Genomic DNA, 24,437 nt, shown 5'->3' with positions numbered 1-24,437 from the left:
CACAATCTTGGAAAATATTCGGCGGTAGGTGGGGAACTTTCATAAAGTTCTCTAAATTTAATCCGACTGAAATTTCATTACACGATATTACTTATCCGTAGACAAAGATATGTTATTGTCACGCGAGCGATCGGTTTTTAGTCTCGGTACCGCCAAAGTCACTGAACGACGACGTCGTGAACCATCACGCATGTTTCCATTTTGTTTGAGGTGATTTACTCGAGGTAATTGTGAATCAGGGCCAAGAACTTGCAAAAGTATCAAAATAGAGGTACGAAACAAACGGCGTCGGCAGCTAACATTATTTCGGAATTGTTATCTAAAGTCTGCCAGTCAATATGGCGCCTTGAGTTGCACGCGACGTCGACTATGCTCTAGCATGCAGTGGTAGTTAAAATGTGAATGAACTTCCTCTGAGAAAATTCCAATGCTCCCTTAAAGTTAATAAAGTTTACACCAAGACCCAAGCCTTCTCACTCTACTGCTTTGAGCAATTCTTAAAGCTGCACGTGGAATTCATTTTGTGTGGTCGTGTTTGAATCAAACCATTGTAAATGCACACTACAGTGAATTGTGGAAAATGAGCTAATTTCGCAACACGATATCATCAATCTCGAGAGAATCGGTTCCATTTTCGTTAATTAGGAATCCTTCACTGGATGTATATCAGGATCGAAAAGCATTCATAGAATTGCTACGGTTAACAAATTTGTAATTGTCGTCTAGTATAAAAACAGTAAGGTCAATCACGCAGGTCACCACTGCAAAACTTATGTCTTTTTCTTTGCATGGGCTAGATGGAGATGAAAATATAATAAGCATAATTTGTATACACCTCATAAGCGACCAGTTTTGCACTGGTCGGCTCCCTTCGATGGTTGACGTGACTGTTTTTATACTAGACGACATCTAGCTTGAGCGTGATCACCGTTTATTGGACCTGTCAAAATTTCATCAAATAATCGACGTTTTCGATCATATCAGGCAACTTTTGAAAAAACGATTTTTTCCGTCTATGTATGTACGTTGGCAATTTTTTGAGATAAGGGCTCCATTTTGTTCAAATTTTGGATACCTATGCGTATTAGGCACAATGAAGCGAAAAACAACGGGCCGGATTATTGAACAAAAATTTTTGGAGAGCCGCAACGGCATCGAACTTTTTTTTTCAAAGAGCAACGCATAATTTTTATTAAAATGTTCGAAAGGCCTTATTTTTCTATGTATAACCTACAAAAATTATGCTAGGTATTATTACATGGAATTATTGCCATAAGAAATACATTGTAAACTTCAATGCAAAAATTCAAGATTAATTTCCATGAAATATTAAGTGTTTAGTTCGGTGATCTTGTAATATTTTTTATTTCATACTATCTAGTAATCGCCGCTTTCCCAGACTGATTTGAGTCTGGTAAATCGTATTTTACCAGACTGGAAATTTTGCCTAGCAACTGTAACTGACATCCATCTAAACGTATGCATTGATATTTGTCAAACTACTGTCATCAAACAAATCAAGTGATCGACTTTTGCTTTTATTTTAATGTGTACCTACAACATTCTAATCAAAATGGTATTTTAATAGAAATAGAGCAGTATGATAAAAGTTTTACATTATTTTACGTTACTCGTTTCGAAATTCCTGCCTCAGCTACGCTTCGGCAGTAAACATCTCACTCGCTAACGTAAACCTTGATTTACCATACTCATATGTAAATAACTATTTCTCTATCAAGTGTAAAAATCCAATACGGCATCCATAAGACATAAGAAAGCTGATAAGATTTACTCGAAACCCAAAAGTCATAAAAATTTACATTTTTCGTTTTTTTGTCTGTAACTTCCTATTTGTAGAGCTACAAGAGATTTTCAGAGGCATACAATTCTGCATAACTTTGCGATTTTGTATCTCTCACGGTTTACGAAATCCCCATAGTGAAAATGGAAAATAATTCACCCTGTATAATAAGGTTTTTTTTAAGTAAAAATTGCTGGGCCAAATTTGCTCACACTAAAATCTGCCGTCTACTCAGCCTATTGGTAAATCCGCCACTGTTATGTGTTCCTTAATCCTCTCATGGACAAGTCTTATTTCCATGACTTTTTTTGCAAATCAGAAATATTTTACAACGTGCACAATTAAATATTTCATCACACGACTACAACCCCTATGATTTTAAATACATAAGAGATGTAATAGAGGAAAGATTTCGTGCACTTGGTGCAGTCACGATTCCAAGGATGGACCTAGGCGGGTACATGGCCTGAAGCAATTGTGCCCGCACTGTGAACACACAATATATTTTTTGTATGCCTTGTTTCTGGTGGAGTAATTCGAGGAAAGGGTTCAAGAAATACTGAAAAAAACCTGTTTTATGATTCTGAGGAAGCATTAAAACATAATTTCTTCCACAATTATTAATTTTGCAGTAATTTTGGGGTTGAAATAAGCTAGGGTTGAAAATCTTAATTCGTCCCTCACCTACCTTAAATTTCACTTTCTTATCTGAATTTTATCAACGAAAATTTTAAAAATAAATCCCGACAAATTAAGTCACTCATTGAAATAAAACTGATTGAGAAACGGTTAACTGTGCAGGAGGAGGGAAAATCCTACCCCGATCTTCTAAAGGGAGTCCGAAGAGCCCTAGGCGGAAAAGGCAAGCAAGCCTTAAAGAGAGTACAAAAGTCTAGGAATAGGAGGGCAACTCAGCATCGGACGGGAGGACGGGAACTTTCTTTACAGGACACTGTTTTTTACTAGCCCCAAATTCAACGAATACTATCAAAATTACCCAGTTACTTTTTACTGATTTCTTATGCAAAAGATAACTTTCCTTTCTACGTCGTATAACTGAAATTTAATTAAACCAAAAATGTTCCTTCGCAAGGACTATACGTCATTCAATAGTCCAATAATTTGGTTGTACACGATTTGCGATTTTCAGTCGCACTTATCAAAAACAAAGAAAACACTCGCTGACGGTTTCAGGAAACTTCACGTTTGCTATATTGAATTGAACTCAATGAATGAAACTGGAAGTTGAAAAAAATATCCGATGGCTGCTCGGACGGTAAAAACATTTAACTTTCACTAAGTGAGCAGACAACTGCTTTGTTTATTAGATATAACTTTTTCTCAATACGGACAAACCGTTTTCAAAACTTTCCACAAACTATTACTAGTTTACTTGACGACATAACTTCTTTTATTAAGATTGCTTAACTTTTTTTACACACTTTCTTTCAAAATCGAGGAACTGTGTCTTCAACAAAACGATTAGGGCAGATTACCCGAGGTTTTGCGTAATAGTAGATTGCATACCAAGCTGGGAAGTGGTTCATTAGTTACGCCGAGGGCTTATGGGTTATGAACCACGGACCTGTATACTATTTTGCTCACAATTAATCATTTAAAATAACGACTGTAGTCGAATTCATCATAGTTTGTACCTAAGACCTTAAACCCTGGGTACCGGCATCTCGGATACACCTGAAACATTGCCGTTCACACGCATACTACAAGTACTAAAAGTCTCAAATTTACACGCTATTTAACCGTCGTGGAACTCGCAGCAGCAGCAACCGCATTTTTTACGTGGAACTCTGCATTTAAAGAAACACTACCTCCATCATTAAATAAACTCTTTCCTTAAAACAATTTCAAATAACTCGCCAATCACAACGGACATGATAACACCAGCTTCTAAGGAACGCATTACGCGGACAATAACGCACACGTCGTAAAACACGCGTAAATTAATTTTCGCCTGATAAGACTCCCATTTTCGCACGCGATTTCGCATTTCACTACTAAATCTAAGTAAACAATCTAAAAAAGAGATAACACTTAAACAAGAGAGTAATACGCAATCCTAACAATTCTAAAAGGAAAAAATAGACACTGAGATAAGAAATTCAAGCAAAATAAACCAACCAACCCAACCAGATTTACACTGAATAAAACTTTAGATACTCTTAGACAAAATTTAATGACGGGACAACCTGTATATGAGACTATTTCAATTTATTAAGTAAATCCGGTTGGTTATTTACAACTAAAACAAAGGTTGGTTTATTTGACTTGAGTTTGTACTTCCGTGTTTGTTTTTCCCTTTTGTTACATGCGTTTAAATGTTATCGCTTTTGTAAATGTTTCATTTTAGATAAGGTGTTAGAAGTAAGACACATTGAAAAAGATTACATCTGGTCGTTTGCGATAAGGGTTTATTATCAGGCGAAATTTAATTAACGCACGTGTTCTGGTGCTGATAAGGAAACGCAGATTTTTGTAAAGAATTTCGCGTTTCATTTGGAGAAGTGACGACGTTTGGCGTGTTCCGTTGTGATTGGATATTTATTTCAAATTTTTTAAAGACAGAGTTTTATTTTGTGATGGTAGTGGCGTTTCCTAAAATACTAAAAACAACAAGAAAACGCTGCTGCTGCTGCTACTTTACGCGGCGGTTAAAGAGCGTGTAAATTTGTTTACGCTAAATCTCGGGCAGTCAGCCCTATTTATTTTTGTTGGTGTCGCAGTTCGTCATTTTTATAATAAGTTTGTGCAGAATTAAGTTAACCAAAATTGTGTTACGCGTGTGGTTGTATTTGACATTTATTTGTTTACTGTCGCTTTTTATCTCTCGTTTACTTGTTATCCCTCTGGGAAGAAAAGTGACGCTTTAGTCCCTTAAATTGAATAAATACGTTCGTTTAGTCCACAGAGTAAAAAATCCTCGGAAACGTCGACTAGTGCTGTGTCTTTTTACATTAAAAATGTAACAAGACGCAATAGACCTATGAAACATACGAGATGAAAACAAAAATTGACCTACTTGTTGCAATTCGTGCTGTATTTCTTACCAGTTTACTTCTAGGCTTTGATTATAACTTATATTCAAAGTTTCTATAGGCATTTTCGAAGTCGACAGGTCGTTTCCAGTTGCACATTTTCCAATGAACGGATAATCCGTATTTCTTGTCGCATGTCATCTTTTAGGCGTGTGATTATACGAAAAGTATTAAAAATGTATCATGGAATTGCAAGTACCTCCCACCTTTAAAAAATTAATGCCGACCTCATATATTCTAGAAGTCATAAAAACCGAAACTAAGGAATTTGTGCCTTTCATTGTGAAAGCATTGTATAATTACTTTTTGATTTTTAGGTAATGTCCTCGTACACATTGGACATTTTTATCTCTCCCAATATCTTTCAATCGGCCTAATATCGAGTAATTTGTTTCATGAGATATCGACTTTCAATTTATATAACACCAATATCAAGATTCTCTAATTGCTGGTAAATTTTAATTGTGAAACCGTTGGTGGTATATAATAGAGTAGGATCACGAGGTGATGCACGCTGCCGCGCGGTGGAAGGGCGAACTAAAACAAACCCTGCATGTACGTAATTAGATTATGCAAATATAATACTCTCCAGATGATAAGAGTATTACACATCTAATCAGAAGTCCGATCTCGACACGACTTTGAACTCCCCAACGACATCCTCTGGGACGGCATAGGCCGGAAAAAAAAGGACGCGATCGATCTTGTTTGAACGGGTTTCGTTTTGGGTAACCTAAAACGTATAGAGGATGCGTTTATAGTAATCCTATCTTGCGCCACTTTCACCATACTCTCGACGCAATCGAATTTAATTTGGGCAAAACCGTTCTTATATAAAAAGAGACGAGGAAAAACGCCCAAAGGCAGACATCGGCGAAAAATGAGAATAATCACCCGCGAAGCTGTTAAACTGAAAATTTGACGACGTTTTATTATAAATTGGTCGTAATTACCGTGTAAAATTCGTTCAAGTAAATAAAGCACACCGGGTTCACTAATTAGTGTGAAAGATGAGAAAATATTTTCGTATATCCGTAAACGCCAACGCGAATTTTGTGCTTCTCTTTGGAGACGACACGAAGTGATCCATTATTTAAGGAATTTTTGGAACAGACTTAAGAGTTTGTGTAGGCCGTAGCAAATTACGGTAGAGAAAAAAAGATATATTCACTGTCCGAAATTACTTTCAATTTCCAATCCTGGTAGGTTAACAAATTGTGCAGTTCCTTTTGTGCTAGATTTAAAAGTGACACGTTACTTAACAATTTTATCTTTGAAATCCTTACGTACCTATATAGTGTAGCTTGAGCAAAAAATTGCATATAGCAATTAAATTCCTGCAGCCTGTCAAGAAAACTGACTAAAAATGTGCGATAAATTTTGGTGCAATAACACAGTAGGTACGTGAGTTTGAAGAGAAGGTTTCTGGTTTCTCATTTCATACCCCATTCGTCAACGGAGGATGCATTAAACTGCATCAAACCTTTGGCCAAAGGATTAAATGATCTGTACTGATACGCTTGATACCAATCGTATTTCACAAATGCAAGTGCTACAAATTAAAACTTTCCACAAGAGGTTTGTATTTTTCCGAATAAAAATAAATCAGCCGGCTGGTCGATTCCGCTACACGTGAAATTCCCTATTTTCATAAATACTCCAATTATTATTAGTTATGCTCGTAATGGCAACTCACGACAATAATTTCGTCGAAATGGTGGTACAGTTTTCCTTCAGTAATTAACGCAATAAACTATCACGTACGATTTACATAGAGTCGTTTTGAACATTCAACAGAAAATCCTTTATCACAATCCATTTTGTGCGACCCCGATAGGTCTTCATGTCAGAGATTTATTTTAGGTGCTAATCAAGAGTTGTGTAATAAACCGAGTTTCTCAGATTAAAAAAGTTTAAGTCAATATTAGGGATTTTTCTTCTACCAGATTCCGGATGTAAACGAAAAGAGATTATAAAAACAGTTTCAATTTTGCTTTGCTTTGAGCGTACCATTGCAGCACAGCAATATTTACGTATTTTCCGGATAACCCTGATGTGATTTGTCTAAAGAAAAAAATAAACGTTTTAAAATATACAACCACAACTTTACCACTTGCAACGCCCCAAGACTTCGGAACATGCACTATGGCGTTTTTTTTACACGTCAGTTAAAGGAAAACTTTACAAGCAATTAATAACACCACTTTGGAACGAAGTAAATTTTGCACTCGGTTACGTTAATTATAACTATACCGCTTGCCTTAACTAAACTAAAATCGTTTAAACAAAGCGGGGTAATTAGGAACCGTAAGTACCCTCAGAACGGTTGGAACAGCGCCTAAAAAATACTCACATCGGAAAGCTCGAATTTTAAATGATTGTCTCGTGAAGATATAACATTCAAAATACATGCTTTCAAGTATTCCCGAGGGATCCATAAAGAAGCCGTAATGCACACGGTTCATTATGGCAATCAACAACCCCATCTATACGAGCAAAAATGTGCAGGGGGGACTCGTTGATACTGTATCATTATGGTCATTAAGTTCCTTGGAATGCAAAACCGCACAAATATAATTTAGGAAAGCATATTTAGCGGGAATGGTGTGTAAATTTAAGAAAGGCATTAAGTAATGTCGGTAACTATTATATTCGTCGACTTACTGCCATTGATCTTTGACTTAGAATTTTAGGAGATTTCAGTAAATCTTTTGAACTAGTAGGCCAATCTTGGAACTGTTTGAAATTATGGATTCTACAGGCCCCATTCTATAAGAAATTTTTTTTCCGGGTCGATCTGAGACAATTTTTTCTTCGGGGCTCAAAAAAAGGCAGTGTATAACCTTCCTTTTTTACCAAAAATCGACTGCAGCAAAATTTCTCGATAAAACACTTTTTCTTATTAATTTTGGTGCGTAGATTCCAAAACAGTTTGTACTTTTTCGATTAGACTTCTCAATCAAAAGTTATGGACTAGAAACCAATTTCGAAAAAAAATTCAAAGGGCTGTAACTTTTAAACTAGTAGCCCAATCTTGGAACTGTTTGAAATTATGGATTCTACAGGCCACATTCTATAAGGAAATTTTTTTCCGAGTTGATCTGGGACAATTTTTTTTTCGGGGCTCAAAAAAAGGCAGTGTGTAATCCTCCTTTTTTACCAAAAATCGACTGCACCAAAATTTCTCGGGAAAACACTTTTTCTTATTAATTTTAGTGCGTAGAATCCAAAACAATTCGTACTTTTTCGATCAGACTTCTCAATCAAAAGTTATAGACTAGAAACCAATTTCGAAAGAAAGTTCAAAGGGCTGTAACTTTTGAACTAGTAGCCCAATCTTGGAACTGTTTGAAATTATGGATTCTACAGGCCACATTCTATAAGAAAATTTTTCTTCCGGGTCGATCTGAGACAATTTTTTTTTCGGGGCTCAAAAAAAGGCAGTGTATAACCTTCCTTTTTTACCAAAAATCGACTGCACCAAAATTTCTCGGGAAAACACTGTTTCTTATTAATTTTGGTGCGTAGAATCCAAAACAATTCGTACTTTTTCGATCAGACTTCTCAATCAAAAGTTATAGACTAGAAACCAATTTCGAAGGAAAATTCAAAGGGCTGTAACTTTTGAACTAGTAGCCCAATCTTGGAACTGTTTGAAATTATGGATTCTACAGGCCACATTCTATAAGGAAATTTTTTTCCGGGTTGATCTGGGACAATTTTTTTTTCGGGGCTCAAAAAAAGGCAGTGTATAACCTTCCTTTTTTACCAAAAATCGACTGCACCAAAAATTCTCGGGAAAACACTTTTTCTTATTAATTTTGGTGCGTAGAATCCAAAACAATTCGTACTTTTTCGATCAGACTTCTCAATCAAAAGTTATAGACTAGAAACCAATTCCGAAAGAAAATTCAAAGGGCTGTAACTTTTGAACTAGTAGCCCAATCTTGGAACTGTTTGAAATTATGGATTCTACAGGTCACATTCTATAAGAAAATTTTAGGTACCTCCTATATAATAATATAATAATAATAATACGGTTTTACTCCCCTTAAATTTGTATATAACAATAGAAATATAAAAAAAGCTAACCCCATACAAAGTATAACTTGATTTTTTAAGTAGTATTAAGCCTTTTATCTAGTATACTATTTTAAATTTTTAATGTATTTGAGTGACAAGTATTTGAATACTTTTTACTGTATTCGAATACTTTTCAAAGTAAGATAATGAAATACTTTTCAAGGTATTCGAATACCTTTGAAAGTATTCAAACACTTTTGAAAGTATTCGAATACATTCTAAAGTATTTGAATACTTATTTTTTAAAGTATTTGAATACTTTTCAATGTATCTATATCTAGTATTCGCTTGTGCTGGACGTAAAAGTATTTAGTATTCAAATACGTTTGATTTGTGTAAAGTATTTACTATTTAGTATTCAAATACTTTTTGAAGGTATTCTGCCCAGCTCTGGACTGTAGTCGTAGCATGTGAATCTCAAGGTATATAAACATACTAAAGTCTTCTATACGTTCGCAAATAAGAATATGTTTGTTTTTTTGCCATTTCTTCAATTAATATAATCTTGTTTATACATATGCATTAAAACTAAAATTGAAATTCCTCTTTGTATTTTTCTTTATTGTACTCATAGCAGATATATTTTATAATAAAATGAAACTGAAAGTAATGTCATTGTAGGTATGTATTCCATGTTATTTATTATTCGCATAAATAGTAGAGACAAGATTTTTTGCTCAATAGGTACGTATCAAAATTTGGCAAATTGGTACCAAGCACGAATTCGGAGTTATTATACTAGATGTCAAGAACAACGAACTCATAGCATGCACTGTATATAAATAGACATGTAATTTCACAAAAAACAGCAAGACAGAACTTAATTTTGAAATTATTGCTAAGCTAAAGTTTAACATTGTATTCCCATAATAGTTTATACCTCCAATAAGCTCACATCGTAGCGAGTGCGTGGTAAATAACCCGATACATGCGTGTATTTTACTTCTTTCTCATAAATTATGTATAAAACCAATAATACTCGCAACGTTCCCGTTGTGTACCTATTTTTTTTGTACGTTCAGGTGTCCCCTATACAGGAGAACATATAAATTGATGGAGGATATAAACATTTATACGACCCAAATTGCAATACAAAATAAGGAAACTGGCAAAAATTAGCGCTCAATTAAGTAGGCGGTATATCAAAATAGATTGTGCGGGAATTAAACGCGTAAACTACAGGGGCTCAATTAAATGGATGTTTATTTTAATAAAAGGGGTTTATTCAAGCCCACTCCGGTATCACAACATTGTTCCTTTCAATCGAGCTGAAAAGACTGCCTGCGCTCGTCCAATGTCTGTTTTTAAAAGTGAAATTGCGAAACCGGAATTTATAACTGACTTTTTTATAATGTACAATTTTTTCATTTCTGTATTGGAATCTTACCTTTTTTGAAACTGCGGTTCTCGAATCTGAAACAAAAACACAATGTAGGCATTTCAAGTATATATCGATTAGATTATAATTAAATTTGTTCGTGAGATTAGTACGCCTGTAAACCAGAAGAAAAGATTATCCTCCTTCGTTAAAGCTTTAGCAACTTTCAGGACAATTTGTTCTAAAATTAAGTTTATCGCAACTGGAGGAATAACATTTTCCTGGAGTAATGTAGTAACGCTGTACTTATGAATAATCAATCTCGTAATTTTTGGCTGGTGATGCCAGTTTTGCTATCGAAAGCCTCCATGGATATAGCAGAAAGTCACAACTTCCAAAAATTCCGACCGACCAAGTGCGTGCAAAATTTCACAGATAAAAGTATTCAATATAAAGTCACAAGGCTAAATATTTATAATCATTGTAACAGGCACAACGGTGCAAGTGCTTTAAAGAGCAAAAATACACGCGTTTCTTGTAGTATTTTTTATTGTACCTGCAATATAACTTAAAGATAAGGGAAATAAAATGAAATCATGTTAACGTTATACTCGAATACATTTTTTTAGTAAGCTGACTATTTGAAATTCCATAATTGCCATGGAAATGTCACTTGACGTTTGCGTATAACAACCACCGTATTTGTAAATAAAAGACTTCGGTTGAAAAAGACGGTGCCCATTTTTTTTTTATTAAAGCATCCAGCGTAACTGGCCATACAGCTTGCTGTGGTTATTAGAACAATGTAAATACAATAAGAATTGTCCTGAATTTTGAATTAAATTTTGAGATCACAACTTAACATGAATTTCAGAATGTATGACATTATTAAGACGTTTGGTTTACGGCGCCCATTCAGTGGCTTGTTGCATATGCAGAAAATGGTGGCACCTGCAAAATCCAAACGTATAAACAATATGAAACGCTGTTGGTTTGGGTGAATAGGAAGTATCTTTCAAGCAAGGTATTAAATGCATCGTGAATGCTGGCATATCTATAGGAAATATCAAACGTATTTGATCTTCTACCCTTTGGTGCATTCATTAAAAACTTCAATCAGTACTGAGATGGAACAGATTTGGCAGCATACCTACTATAAATCACGCGCGTTTGTGAAAGCTTCCAACAAAGGATACGAGTCAAAGACATCTTTTGCATTTGTATGTGATGTGAGAGGATTTATTATGTCAGTCCCAGATTGTAGTTTACATTGTCAAATTTGCAGTAACGTTACTTAGCAAACTTTAAAGCTCGGCGTGTTATGCCGCTTTTTTCGCACCCTCAGGCGATTCTGATACAGATATAATAAAAAAGCAATAATTAAAATCGTACAGAAAAAGGAATTCCATGGAACCGGGCCAAACATGAATGAGGGGAAATACTGAATCAAGGAAGCTCAAACACACTTTACTAAACAATGGTTCTCCCTAGCTATATTATACGATCGTTTTAATTCGTGCAAAATTGCACACTTCGGCCACTTGACATGCGTTAAATGAGCAATAGCAAACCTAACTTTTTCCAAAATAATGTTGACAGTAGGACCTAAATTGAAACTTAAACCGTAAGGCTTATCAAGTTTCAAAACTATTCTTGCGAGTATTGCTCGCGGGTTTTAGGCTCCTATCCCTTTAAGAAACCAAGCTTTTAAACAGTGAGGTACATCTAGAAGTGTAAGTGACTTATCATTTGACAGCTTCCATAATTGATTAGTAGCAAAGAGGATGTTTAAGCAACTGGGATTGCGCGGAACATTAGTCGTAGGTAGATGAATAAAGCTGAGTCTAAACGGAGAAGGGCTTCAGTAGGTGCAAGTTACAAATGGTGGACCTTTCGAGGAACGAAGAGAACAACACCTTGTTGGAACTTAGACCTTGAAAGGTTCGTAAGGAGGTTCTTTATTAGGGCCACTCGAACTAAGCTGCCTTCCGTAGGAACATATAGGGTCTTCCGGAAGTTCAAAAACTACGTAAGATCCTTTAGAAAGCCCCGGAGCAAAAAGTGGAGACACTGAGGGTTCCACGCGGCGGATATACGTCTACCTCCGGCGAGGCTCCCTTATGTCTCATGGATACCTTTCAGGCTGTAGAGACTGCGTAACTTCGGACCGACCAAAGGAGCTACTCAAGTCTGTGCAAGGTCGCTTTTCTGGTAAGTAGCTACCCGACTCTGAGATGGGCGGTCAACACGTTCAGCCCAGTGCATGACCGGACGGGATATTCAAGACTCTTCTGCAAAATTGCCTGAAACCTTGAACTTCTTTAGGGGATGTCCTCGGGGTGGGGTGTCGTCTCCACTGCCGTGGTGCTCTGTGCTTGACGGGCTCCGGACGCGAATAAACAAAAAATCCACGGCATACCTTTGGGCATGTAGAAGGGTTTTTGGCTGTACAACATGGGGCTTGAACCCTCGATTAGTATATTAGTTTTACACTGTAGTAATACGGCCAATAATGCTGTACCACGCCAACTTTGGTCATGGAGGCACTTCTGGGACTAGAATTAACTATGGAGGTGGAAACTCGGAAAAGCTTCTATGCAGCTAACGGATTGAAAAGTAATTAGACCAAAGATCCATCTTGAAATGGGGTTTGAAGTGAATCAATACCGCCCCATAATACTTTAATGACGATTAACAAAAACGGAGAAGTTACGACTAGTTTCGGACCTCCACCGAGTTCATCTTCAAGTAAAGAAGCGTTTAGGGGAACATATGTAAAAAAATATTAAGTATTTAAATTAGATTATAACAACGGTTGGCATTACTAAAGGTAGGCACAATTTGAATTTGCACAAAATTCGCCCTCTAATTGGGCAAAAACCGTACATTATCGCAAGAAAAGCTAAAAAAGATGATTTGTCTATACAAGTTACCTCCAATTCCGGGGAAACCGGAAATGATGTCGGCAGTTTCAATATAGGTGCAAAGATATTGTTTTGTAAAATACATAGGGGTGTCGTTGAAAGTTCGGTCGCAATATCGCAAATGGTAGTCGGGAACATCCTGTATACCTATAGCATAATTCAAGTTATTTGATAAGACCTGAGAATTTTTTTATTTCAAATAATTTGTTCAATTGTCATTTTCAATTTTAGGTTCTTGTTCTAAATATAGTCGGTAATTGTTTAATGCATTTAATTCTAGTTCTTGTATTTGGTTTTATGATAAATTTAAAACGAATAAATAAAGGAACATTTATTCGTAATGTTTACAGTTTTTCGCTGGTCAGGTGTTTTATTATCAGACAAAAATTAATTGGTTTTGCGATAAACAATGCCACGTGCGAGATAGCAACGCAGGTGTTGTTCAATTCGGGCGACGGAGCGGAATTTCGAGTATGGCCGGGGAACACGGTGTTGAATTTATTAGTGGAAGTGGTTCCTTTCTTAAGCTAGCAAAAAGCCTTTGGCGTTTTTTCCCCGAGGTCGACTCAGTCTCGTTAAAAATGAGTACTTTCCAGTTAGGGCCGTGCTAAATGAAGGGGTCCATATCCACTTACCCCGTAAAACGTTAGTCGTCATCATGTAACCAAAGTAATGCGGAAACAAGTTTAATTTTTGATTATTTTTTCTTATCGTTGCATCATCTCGCAGTGATTCCTACAATAGTTCATTTGGCCTAATTACCCCATTATCATCTCGATTAGTATTCTTTGCAATTTATTGAGTGTTGAATGTCTTACAAATTTCATTGCTAAGAAATTGCGAGACATAATAATTTTGACATATTCTGGTTACATTTAGGAGCAAGAAATTATTTATGACGTACTTTACCTACCCAACTGAAAGAAACCAAGTCAATATCTCGAAAGCTGAAAAAGCGATTAAGTTTTCTACATCCATCCCTTTCCCACCTTCCTGAGCAGGTGATATATGAGGTCGTAAAAGAGCCTTTGTTTAAAGATAAAGCAAATGTTTAAATACATAGCGAGTTACCCGCATACGAACTCTACAGATCAGCTAACTATGCGATTGCGAAATTGTCACTGAAGCGAAATGGTGTTGTAGGTGCGGATTATTGGTGTACGAACTATTCAAGTGCGAATTTTTTTCAGGTGTGAGTGTTTCTTAAATAACATGATGGACACCAAGACCTAGGTACTCAAAGTAGGTACGACTTTATAACTGACTCGAGACAAATTGTTGGTAATTTAGCATGCAGGAGTGCAAAAGATACAATAAACCCACAGGTTAACTACATGTCTTACTTTATTGAAATAATGTACGTGGACGAAGAAGCACTTAGGAAGTTATGGTGTAGTCCTGGAGTGGGCTAAGTTGAGAGTGCCTTGGAAATTCTCTTTTATATTGCACTTCCGCATAATTACCCACTTATTTAAAATATCATATTTTTTTAACAATGGCGTGTAATGACTGCGCGTTACAAAGGATATTTACGACTTACTGCCTTACTTGAAAGTCAATGAGGCATGTAGGCCTTTTTCTCCTCGTTTTCCCACACTGAGCGTGTTTCCGCAATATAAAATCGATTATTCAATTTACCCTTTTTAAATTCAAATAACACGTCGAATGATTTTTTTTTTGTGATTTTGCTTTCGCTTTCCAGAGATCCATAAATATAAGACAAGCGTCTGCTACGTATTTATTGAGTAGACATTGTAATAATAGTTTCATTATGATCCTGTCATAATTGACCTAATTTTTTGGCCCTTCCCTTCAATTTTCTTGGGATTAGAAAGCAGTAAACAATGCTGTAGAAAAAATTCGGTCCTAGGACAATTCGCCTCCGGATAATTTGCGACCGGACAATTCGCACCCAAATAATTCGCTCCCAGGACATTTCGGACAATGCAGATCAGTATTTCATTAGCAAAGTTTAAAATGATCGATCTCACGAGTAATCTAACTCAAAACAGACCTGCACATTTGCACCATAACAAAAGCTTCTAATGAAAATTTAAAGTCTCTAGCAATTGTAATTGCTGAGCTCTTATCCGGAAAGCCAGCCCGCCAGTCATAACGAATATAATAGCGTTTTTTTCAAAAATGCGTTAAAAATACAAAAGAAAAATACACAAATCAACCATCTCAAATTGGACAAATAAAATCAGGTATCGAGTTACATCAATTAAACAAATTAATAAAAACGAAACACAAGGGGCATTGTAAATCACGTGAAAAACAAGATAAATAAAATTAGTACAAAAACACATCTACAATCATTTTAGACAAAACAAAACAACCGTAAAATGATAAATGGCATGTACATAAAAAACATCAAAAGAAGCTCTACTCCAGCAACGGCTACCATTAATTTAACTTGAACAAGTACAGGTGCAAACGCAAGTAGTAAAAGTATTCATGTAAAAGTCATCTCACGAACCAGAGTCCACATACTCATCCGAAGAAAAGTTAATTTGAAGGCCCCCCTTCTAGTACTCCTACGAAACTGCAGTCCGCACGAGCGAGGGAGAAACATATACAGCCAAAAATCGGAACTGTGTGATGTACTCCATCCAAGGAATAAACGATTAGTCGTTACATACAGAGATAATATACTTTCACTTGGCGCACACCATGTTCCAATGAATAGGTATCAACATTTTAATGCAAAATGCAAATAATGTGACACGGCATTTAAAGATTGATACAAAAAAGATTAAACTGGTTACTACCTGTGATTACACTTTTGAAATAGAAGAAACAAATGTACGTCATTACTCGAGACCCCTAATCGCAATCTCTCTCTCTCCGACGCGATCTTTCTGCCAACTTCGTCTTGAAGGAGTACGATTGACGTAATAAAAAGGGGAAAGGGAAATTTTCACCACGATTTTGAAATATGATTAAAATTTACAAATTGTGTATTTTCGTTTATAATCGCGTTCAAAACGAAGAATATTCAAAACAAAACTTCAATCGGGATCAAAAGGCTCCGTAGTACTGAACAAAAAAATGTGGCACTTGGTGAGTGCCGATAGAAGTGACTAACTACTTCATATCGTTTAAGTTAAAAGCTTCCCTCTCGCCTCAAATTTCCGCTTACCGCTAAACCACGTGTCTATTAAGCCTTTCTTAGTGTCTTTTCCATTGTGACATTATGAGTGTGTGAAGCGGGGGGTCCTACCAACTGAATGTGGTGTGAAATGCGCACCCAAAAAAGCAGTCATGAAGTTTCTGGGCTATGAAATATAATAATTGTTTGGTTAAAATTGCAACAATGCAAGGCCAAAAGGTGTATTTTGCTGGTGGCCCCTCTCTGTCTTCGTATCCCCGCGCAACAAAAAGGCTATTCGTACATGATAAATTGAAAACTGCCACTTGCTATTAAAACCATTAATCTTGTCTGTAACCTAAAATGGACTTTACAGTATAAAATTCAATCAAATTTATGCGTGTCTCCGCAAATACAGGACAGAGTTAAATCACATAATGATGATGAGTAACAATTTATTTTTGTGGCTTATAATAAATAATGTCGGATGCAATTTCTTTAAGAACGCCGTGGCGTCGGAGTCATATTTATTTAAGGATAACTTCTACCGCTTTATTATGGTAACTTTGAAAAAGTACTTTAAAGTTACTCCTCCCGTTTAATTAATTATCTACTTACCTACAGGATGCCATTCGTTAATGTTGCCGAGTGAGGCAAATTGGAAATTGACGGGATATACTTCATCCCAAAGCTTCTCGTTGATTATATCAAAAGCGAATTCTATGCGGCGCTTCTTGTTCACACAATTATGTGTAGGTGGTTGTCTTGTGATTTAATGAATGGCATTCGGAGCCTACTTGGCACTTACAAATATTTATTCAAAGATTAAGTCAAACCATTCTAAACAAAACGCGATCCATTAAACCTGTCTCGATTACGCGGCACAGTTTCAGCTTCTTGGCTTCCGGATTCATTATTTGCCAATGTTTTACGCATTTAAAATGTTTGATCGGCAATTTTTCCAGCATTTCTTTTATTAAATTGTTTATATTAGCTTTTTACATTATTTTTTTATCGTAGATTACTATAAATGATAAACTATGGAGATGATAGAAGCACTTACTTCCATATAATACCACAACATATGAAAGGGTTTAAAATTTTACCCCATTTTGGAATCCTTATTTAACTCCTACTATGGATTATAAAGGCCGGTTTTTTTATTTATATATTCTCCCTCTTGTTCTGGGCCCTCCACAGGCTTTCGTCCTTACAGAGTGACTCGCACAATGCTTTTTAGAGGTGCTTCTGCAGAAGGCCGGTATTTACCTTACGAATTAGGAAAACTGCAGGAAAACCTAATTCGGGATGACCTCACACTCAAAACCAATCGAAGGAAATTCTTGCTTATGGCTCGTTTCGTATAATTTGCTAACATATAACATGAACAAGAAACAGCACAAAGTTGGTACAATGTATCTATTGATGTACCTTCTCTTAGTATAAACATAACAATTGCGATTAATGGCATGATAGCATATCAGCTGACACTTCGTCGTACGTTGTACCGGACTCAATTGGGCGTTTACTGTATGATGGCAGACAATTTCAATCACAAAATTAAACACCTAAAATAATGACGGGACACCCAGTATATGAGAAGTGTTTCAATTTAGTAAAGCAACTCTGGGGTGGTTGTTTACGAAAAAGCACAGAATTGGTTTATTTCATTTGAATTGTGATTTCTGTAGTCATTTTCCTTTTAGAATTGTTTGTAATTGTGTTTTGTTTATTTAAATTTGTTTATTTAATTGTAAAACGTGATAAAATGTAGGCACATCTGGTCTGGTCATTTGCGAGTTTTTGTTATTGGATGAGATTTAATCAACTCGCGTGTTTTTATCGCTGTTAAAGAGATAACGATAACCCTCAAACTTTGCCTATAGTTCCTATGGTTTTTTCTTCTGGATTATTTTTCCATTATGATCTGTGTGTAGAGTTAAGTGCACCTTGTTTTTCGCGAACCGTTGGACGACCAGATTATTGGGATTATTAAAGGAGAAAAAATATCTGATTTTCCCATTTTATTTGTTGAACGCCTGCGTGCGGGGTAATTTGTCCAAACAAGCTTTGCAAACTTCTCGTGTATCTAATTTATATCTAATGTGGTATATTAAAATTTTTAGAATAAGTTGCAAATACAGGATGATAAACGGATGTTTTCACAATCGAGTGAATTCACTTCATTATCAAACTTCCGAATATTCTGAGTTGAAAACTTCAAAAATAACAAGCCTTGGGTTCCTCCGTCGTTTCCATAGAAAAAGTATTATTTTCTGTTTTGAACTTCATTCTATTTCATGTTCTGCGTCCCATTTTTAATAAGAATGACATATGTCATTAGATCATTTGTTTCACTTTATCTATCCTTGCGGTTAAAGAAATCATTTTAACCACTCTTTGTGCTAAAGGGGGCTTAGCCTACTCCTTCAAGCATATTAAAATGTCAGTTTAACATCTAACCTCAGGAATATCTTTTTGTGGTATCTTTTCGCACAATTATCATGGTAACATGGACAGCAATAAATTAGTTTACTTCTATTTCCCATTTGTGACTATTAAAAACTTATTTCGATGTGAAATCGCTTTCATTGCCGTAATGCCATGGATGAGATTATCTTAAAAAACGCTATACAGGTCATAGCTATTGAACCGAATCTGTCCATAAACGAAAACTGGCGGGTCAGGCACGCAAGCCAAATGCAATTCTGTTTAATGAAGTAAGCCATATAAGTAACGTTTCACGAAAGTTTCCTATTTCAAATTGCTTACGATGCATTTAAGAGTCGGTTTACGGAAATTCTGGAAGAACGAGGCGATGTCCTCATATAAGTACAAAACTTTATCGATTTAGGAGTCTGCCGTATAATTTCGTTACTAGAGCTCTTTTGAAGATTTGCAATTTATATGCAGCACCTACAAAACATAGATTATGTGTTGTAAATAGGCAATTGCAATAATTATCTTGCAAGCCTTGAATAATTAAGCGGCAAACGTCTGTTGGAAAATGATAACGTGTAATGTGGAAACGAGAAAGATGTAGATTAATAAAAGTTAATGTGGCCCCGTTTCTCTTCCGAAATGGATGTAATGTAAGAAGTGTGGTTCGTCGTGTCTTTAGTGACTGAGGTATCTGGACGGTTGCCAAGTGGATGATATTTTACAACAAAAGACTTTAACAAGTTATTAGTTACAAGTGTATATCCCGTCTAGTATTTTATACGTGTGAATGTTGGCACTGCTTCACTGGCTCTTCCAATTTGTACTTTTTTATATTTATGCCGTATAGAACCTGTCGCTATTAGTTTCACTTGGACACTAATTACATTATAGTCGTACGAATGACTAAAAACGCAATGTACTTTCTGTAAGCTAGGAATGCACTTGACTATTACTCTTGCTATTTAATCAATCAGAAGAGTGATTGATCAATAACTATAAAGATATAAAAAAAGCTCTTCATTGATTTATTTACATCCGTGAAGCCGATGCCAAGAACCATATTTATTATATCCGTTTCTATATAATGAATTGTAGGAGGTATGTGAATATTACATCAAAATTTATTTATATTTTTTTATTATAACCGAACAGAACTGAACCAAACTAACCAATTGATCGCACGTTGCCAAAATCTTTATTTACAAACCAATTACTTTGACAAAACGCCTAAACGGGTTTTTTTTTAAGGTCAAAAAGTAAACTTGACTACGAGATGTCAAAATGATTATGTATGCACTAAGGTTTTTGGGAACGTGCGTCCCGTAACAAGCTAAAATTAGTCAGCTAAACTATTCTTTGTATATTCGAGACCGCTACGTTAAAGTCGAGGCAAATGCAACCGAGCTAGCGTATGCATATATTTTTTATAAATTGGATGTGGATGGATCTCACAGACCTCAAAAGTCCCGTATTGCGCAAAGCCAAGCACGTGTTGAAAATGGGGAATGTTATATTGGTCAAGAGGGCACGATTTCCACAACAGTTGCAGTCTGAAAAAGGGGGTCGTTTACGTATTTGAGATTCGGCGAGGTACATAAGTGAAAATCTGGTGGGAGAGCATCATTCTTACTGAAATCTTCGAAGAGAATCTATACTGGTCGATCGCGTATGGGTTTTTCAGCACAAACTTGTGGGTGCGAAGATTAATATATGGGGTAAAACGTCATTACTAATTAAAAGTTCGAATCCCAAGCAGTATAACTACAGTGTGTGGGAGAAAGACAGGATTCACAATCGCGGAATGGGCCGGCATCTTGACGTGTTTATTGACGTGGGCGCCTTCTACATTTGTTACCATTTGCAATTATAAGTAAATTAATAATACGTGGTTGGTTCGTGCAGAAGGAGAACTTTGTTGCATGACGAAGATCAGGTAGCAGATGTGTTTTGTAACTGTAGATATATCGCGAAGCGGTACCGTATTGATACGTTAGTGAACATTTTTTTGGTTTCGGTGCATTATTGGATTATTGTTCTCCCGTTCAAATACATTGTTACCACGAAAGGGTTAGGATCCAAGGTACAAAAAACATTGCGGTTCGTGCTGACTTTTGGTATGCAGCTTTAGTAAATTTTTGCATGTTAAAATGGTCATATGGTCCTACAAATATAGTACATTTTCCCAGTCCTACGCTTGGAAGCTTTTCAAAGCTGCGCGGATCATTAGATACCTCTATCGAAAATTTTTACAGAGGAAAAATTGGCCGTCTCGTCGAACTCAACTTACTCACGAAGATACTGGACTAATATAATTCGAAACAATAGCGCACTATACAGAGACGGTTGTCGGCAGGGGATAACTGAGTTGTTGGGTCAAATGAATCAATTGCTCTCGAACCAGTTTGACCTATTGGCTCAATTTGACCTACTGACTTAGTCACTATGTCCTAAATGCCAAATATATAAAAATGGACAAAATATGACAAGTGGTAAATGAACTCTGATTACACGTTTATGTCATCTTCAAGGAAAGTACTGCTAATATCGTCCAAGGACTTGAGAAGGGTGGCCGCTTTGCAGTTAAAAAAAAACTTTTTCGAATTTGTATTTCGTGCAACATAAGAAAATTTCAACATATACCGCTTTATAGTGAACGTGAACGAAATTATGTCTAGAGATCAGAGATCGCGTGCATGTTATGTGGAAAAAACAGAGAACTACTATACTACAATATGAGCTGAGCACGCACAACTTGGGTATGAGAAAATAAATTTGCGTAACTGCGAAGAGTGAGAGTCTAACTTTGATGGCGAGTACCTGAAATTAAAAAGAAATCGTTTTTATTAAAATTCGAACTGGGATTGACGACTTTATTCATTCAAAAAGGGCGAATATATGGTTTCTCGTATTTGGAAGAACACCTGTACCAAATTACGTGAATTATGGGATAAAATAAAACTTTGATAGCCTGATTTATAGGAGAGCCGTCTTGATAAACGCGAATAATCCCATCCGTATCGTCGCCATGGCGATATTAAACCAATTGAAATTAAAGCTTACCGTTTTCTAATTCGCGGGAGTAATGCCTAGTTTTAAAAAGAAACAAGTTCACTAAACCAACGCGTATTGTGCTATACTTAAAGCTAAAAATTTAATGACAATTAATTGGTGCATTTACTCGCAGCAAAACCTAATTAATAAATTGGGCCAAATTAATATTCAATACAGTGGAGGATTGGTGTTTTATTCCTGTGCATAAACAAGTTTTCGGACCCATGCTGTCGAGAATCCGATGCCGATTTGCCTATATTTGCAATAAATACGAACAACTTTTATAATAGAATTTCCATTGAACAAGAAGCTGACCATACCAAGGGGGTGCATAAAATTCAGCTGTGCTGTCACCAGTGTTCTTTTTTCATACTTCAAAGCAGGGACCCGAACGGAACAGAAAAAGAACCGAAAACCGGACCGAAACCGGTATTTTTTTCTGGACCGAAAACCGAACCGAAACCGTTATTCCTTCAGAAATGGAAACGTATTGAGAACCGGAACCCACATTACTTTTTCGGTTTTTTACGGTTCTTAACAGGTTATTGGAAGTTGAAGGACTCTATAATTGCCATCGGTGGATTATAAATTTTTAATAAGGTGTCGAAATTGAAGGCATTACAGGTGGCGGTGGCGCTAATTTAACCACTACTTAAAAAAATAAAAAAGGAGAGCCGAGGTTTAAAAAAATAAAATTTTCTGTTTTTTAGTAGTAAATGAAGTGTAAATACATATTTCCCTCTTCCTCCTTTATTCCCCTTGTGGTTATAAATTAGCTACACTGACGATACGTCACGTTTTGGTATTCATGACATTTTCACACCTATTAATAACAAATCACGTTGTTATAATAAATTTTTTGAATGCCATACTTTCTGAAAAACTAGAACCGAAAATAACCGTTATGGAAAAAATCGCAGAACCGAACCGTTGTTTCTTTTTAGAACCGAAACCGGACCGAAACCGTTATAAATATTTTCGCTTAAATTTAAACAGATCCGGAATCCATATTTCATTTGGGTCCGGGTCTCTGCTTCAAAGTTGAAGTTACTTTTTTCCAAGAAAAGATGATATCAATTGTAACCTGACGAACACCTCATCCTCATCAATAACTGTAAGTTACTTTAAATTTTTAGCGCAATTTTTTAAAATTAAAAAAAAATGTGCTATTGTTTGCGTTTTGTCCGTCCGTCCGGACCCACTTCCGCCATGTTGAACTACTTTTAGAGGAATGGTCATAGAGTCCTGGAATGTTTTGAAATAGGTAGCCTATACATTGCAAGTGTGCGTGCCAGACGGGCCTAATTTCTGTCTTAAGGAGGGGGGGGGGCTCCCCCATGAACTATTAACTGGGATGCTGTTTTTGAAAGTAAAACATTTATATACGATAACAAATTGAACTCAGATTTTGCATACACAATCCTTTAGTATTGCCAAATAAAACTTTGGGGGGGGGGGGGGGCGATTCTGTCCTTCATGGTATTCTAATGAAAGGTCGGAGATTGTCGGAGAGTACTTGCAAAGGGCGATTGGGACCATTGGTAATCTACAAACTTGCAGTGGGTATATCTCGAGATTGGAATGACGAAGGAGAGTATTGACAAAAGGCTATTGAAACATCGGCACTAAGCATATCCAATGGTAGACTCAAAACTTTAAACGCGGATATGTCGAAAACAAATTGTTGGAAGATTTTACTCACAAAGAGGGATTGGGGGGCGTAAGGGTGTTCAAAAAATGAGCTCTATGTGCACAACTTGTGCACAATTTGTCCTTGTTTGACTTGTACTGTAAAGTATTGGTCGATTATTTTTAGGAATTTTCGTAGTAACTTTGTTTTACGGGATTTTAATATTCCTAAAGGAACCGACCTGTGTAGATTACCTGTATGAGACACTATTGCATTTTGGATTCAAACAAAGGGTTTTGATTATTTTGTTTCATTGATTGAGAATTTGCACTTAATTTTAGTGATACCATTCCTTTGGTGCACTAAAAATTCAAATTAAAATGCAAATAATATCAAAATATGCAAGATATGCAAAAATAAATTGGGTTTAATTGCTTCGAAATGTTGCAAATCGATAATGCAGAAAATTTTATACGAGTACAACTAAAAATAAAAGATATTCATTTTGCATACATTCACAGCTTTTCCTATAACAATGCCTCCGTCATGCACATAACTGGAGCGGAATGTTCGAGAAAATCCGAGACATGAGTCGCATCGTTTTTAATTTAATAAAATGTTGACTCTTTGGAATTCAAACTAGATAAATCTGAAATATTCCCAATGTAATACAAGCTAGACCATGACCTGCATAATTTAAATTGTGTACTAATACGTAGTAAACCTACATAAATTAGATACGTGCTTCAAACAAAAACCCACATAGAAACGGTTATGAAAAAAATTGCTATCTATTTGACATAGTGTAATAAGATAAACTCTATGCGGTGCCTATTTTAACAAAAACGTCTTGTTGAACTCGAAATTTGTTTACAAGACGTTCTGCACCAAATGGCAATTGTTTCCCAGAGCGTACAAAACCCCATTTATCAGTTGTTGACAATTTTGTCGTTATGGTTGCTACACTTAGAAAGCTTTATTGTGGCAACAAAATGAATGGTATATCAATAGTAAATAATGACCAACTACAATCTCATCTCAAGA

At 36.0% G+C, this 24,437-nt stretch overlaps 1 protein-coding gene across 4 annotated transcripts in view; it reads right to left on the bottom strand.

Moving 5' to 3' along the window:
- LOC116173092 overlaps positions 1 to 24,437 on the bottom strand; it is a 144,246-nt gene that overhangs the window by 73,935 nt on the left and 45,874 nt on the right. For all 4 annotated transcript variants that reach the window (XM_031490371.1, XM_031490375.1, XM_031490376.1 and 1 more), the window contains exon 3: positions 10,325 to 10,350. The gene's annotated coding sequence lies outside the window, so the exon portion shown is untranslated. The remainder of the gene's footprint in view (positions 1 to 10,324; positions 10,351 to 24,437) is intronic.

The sequence above is a fragment of the Photinus pyralis genome, unplaced genomic scaffold (assembly GCF_008802855.1).
Source record: "Photinus pyralis isolate 1611_PpyrPB1 unplaced genomic scaffold, Ppyr1.3 Ppyr1.4_LG6, whole genome shotgun sequence".
Taxonomy (NCBI): Eukaryota; Metazoa; Arthropoda; class Insecta; order Coleoptera; family Lampyridae; genus Photinus; species Photinus pyralis.
Note: the sequence above shows the minus strand (reverse complement) of the source record. Positions and strands in the feature narration are given on the sequence as shown.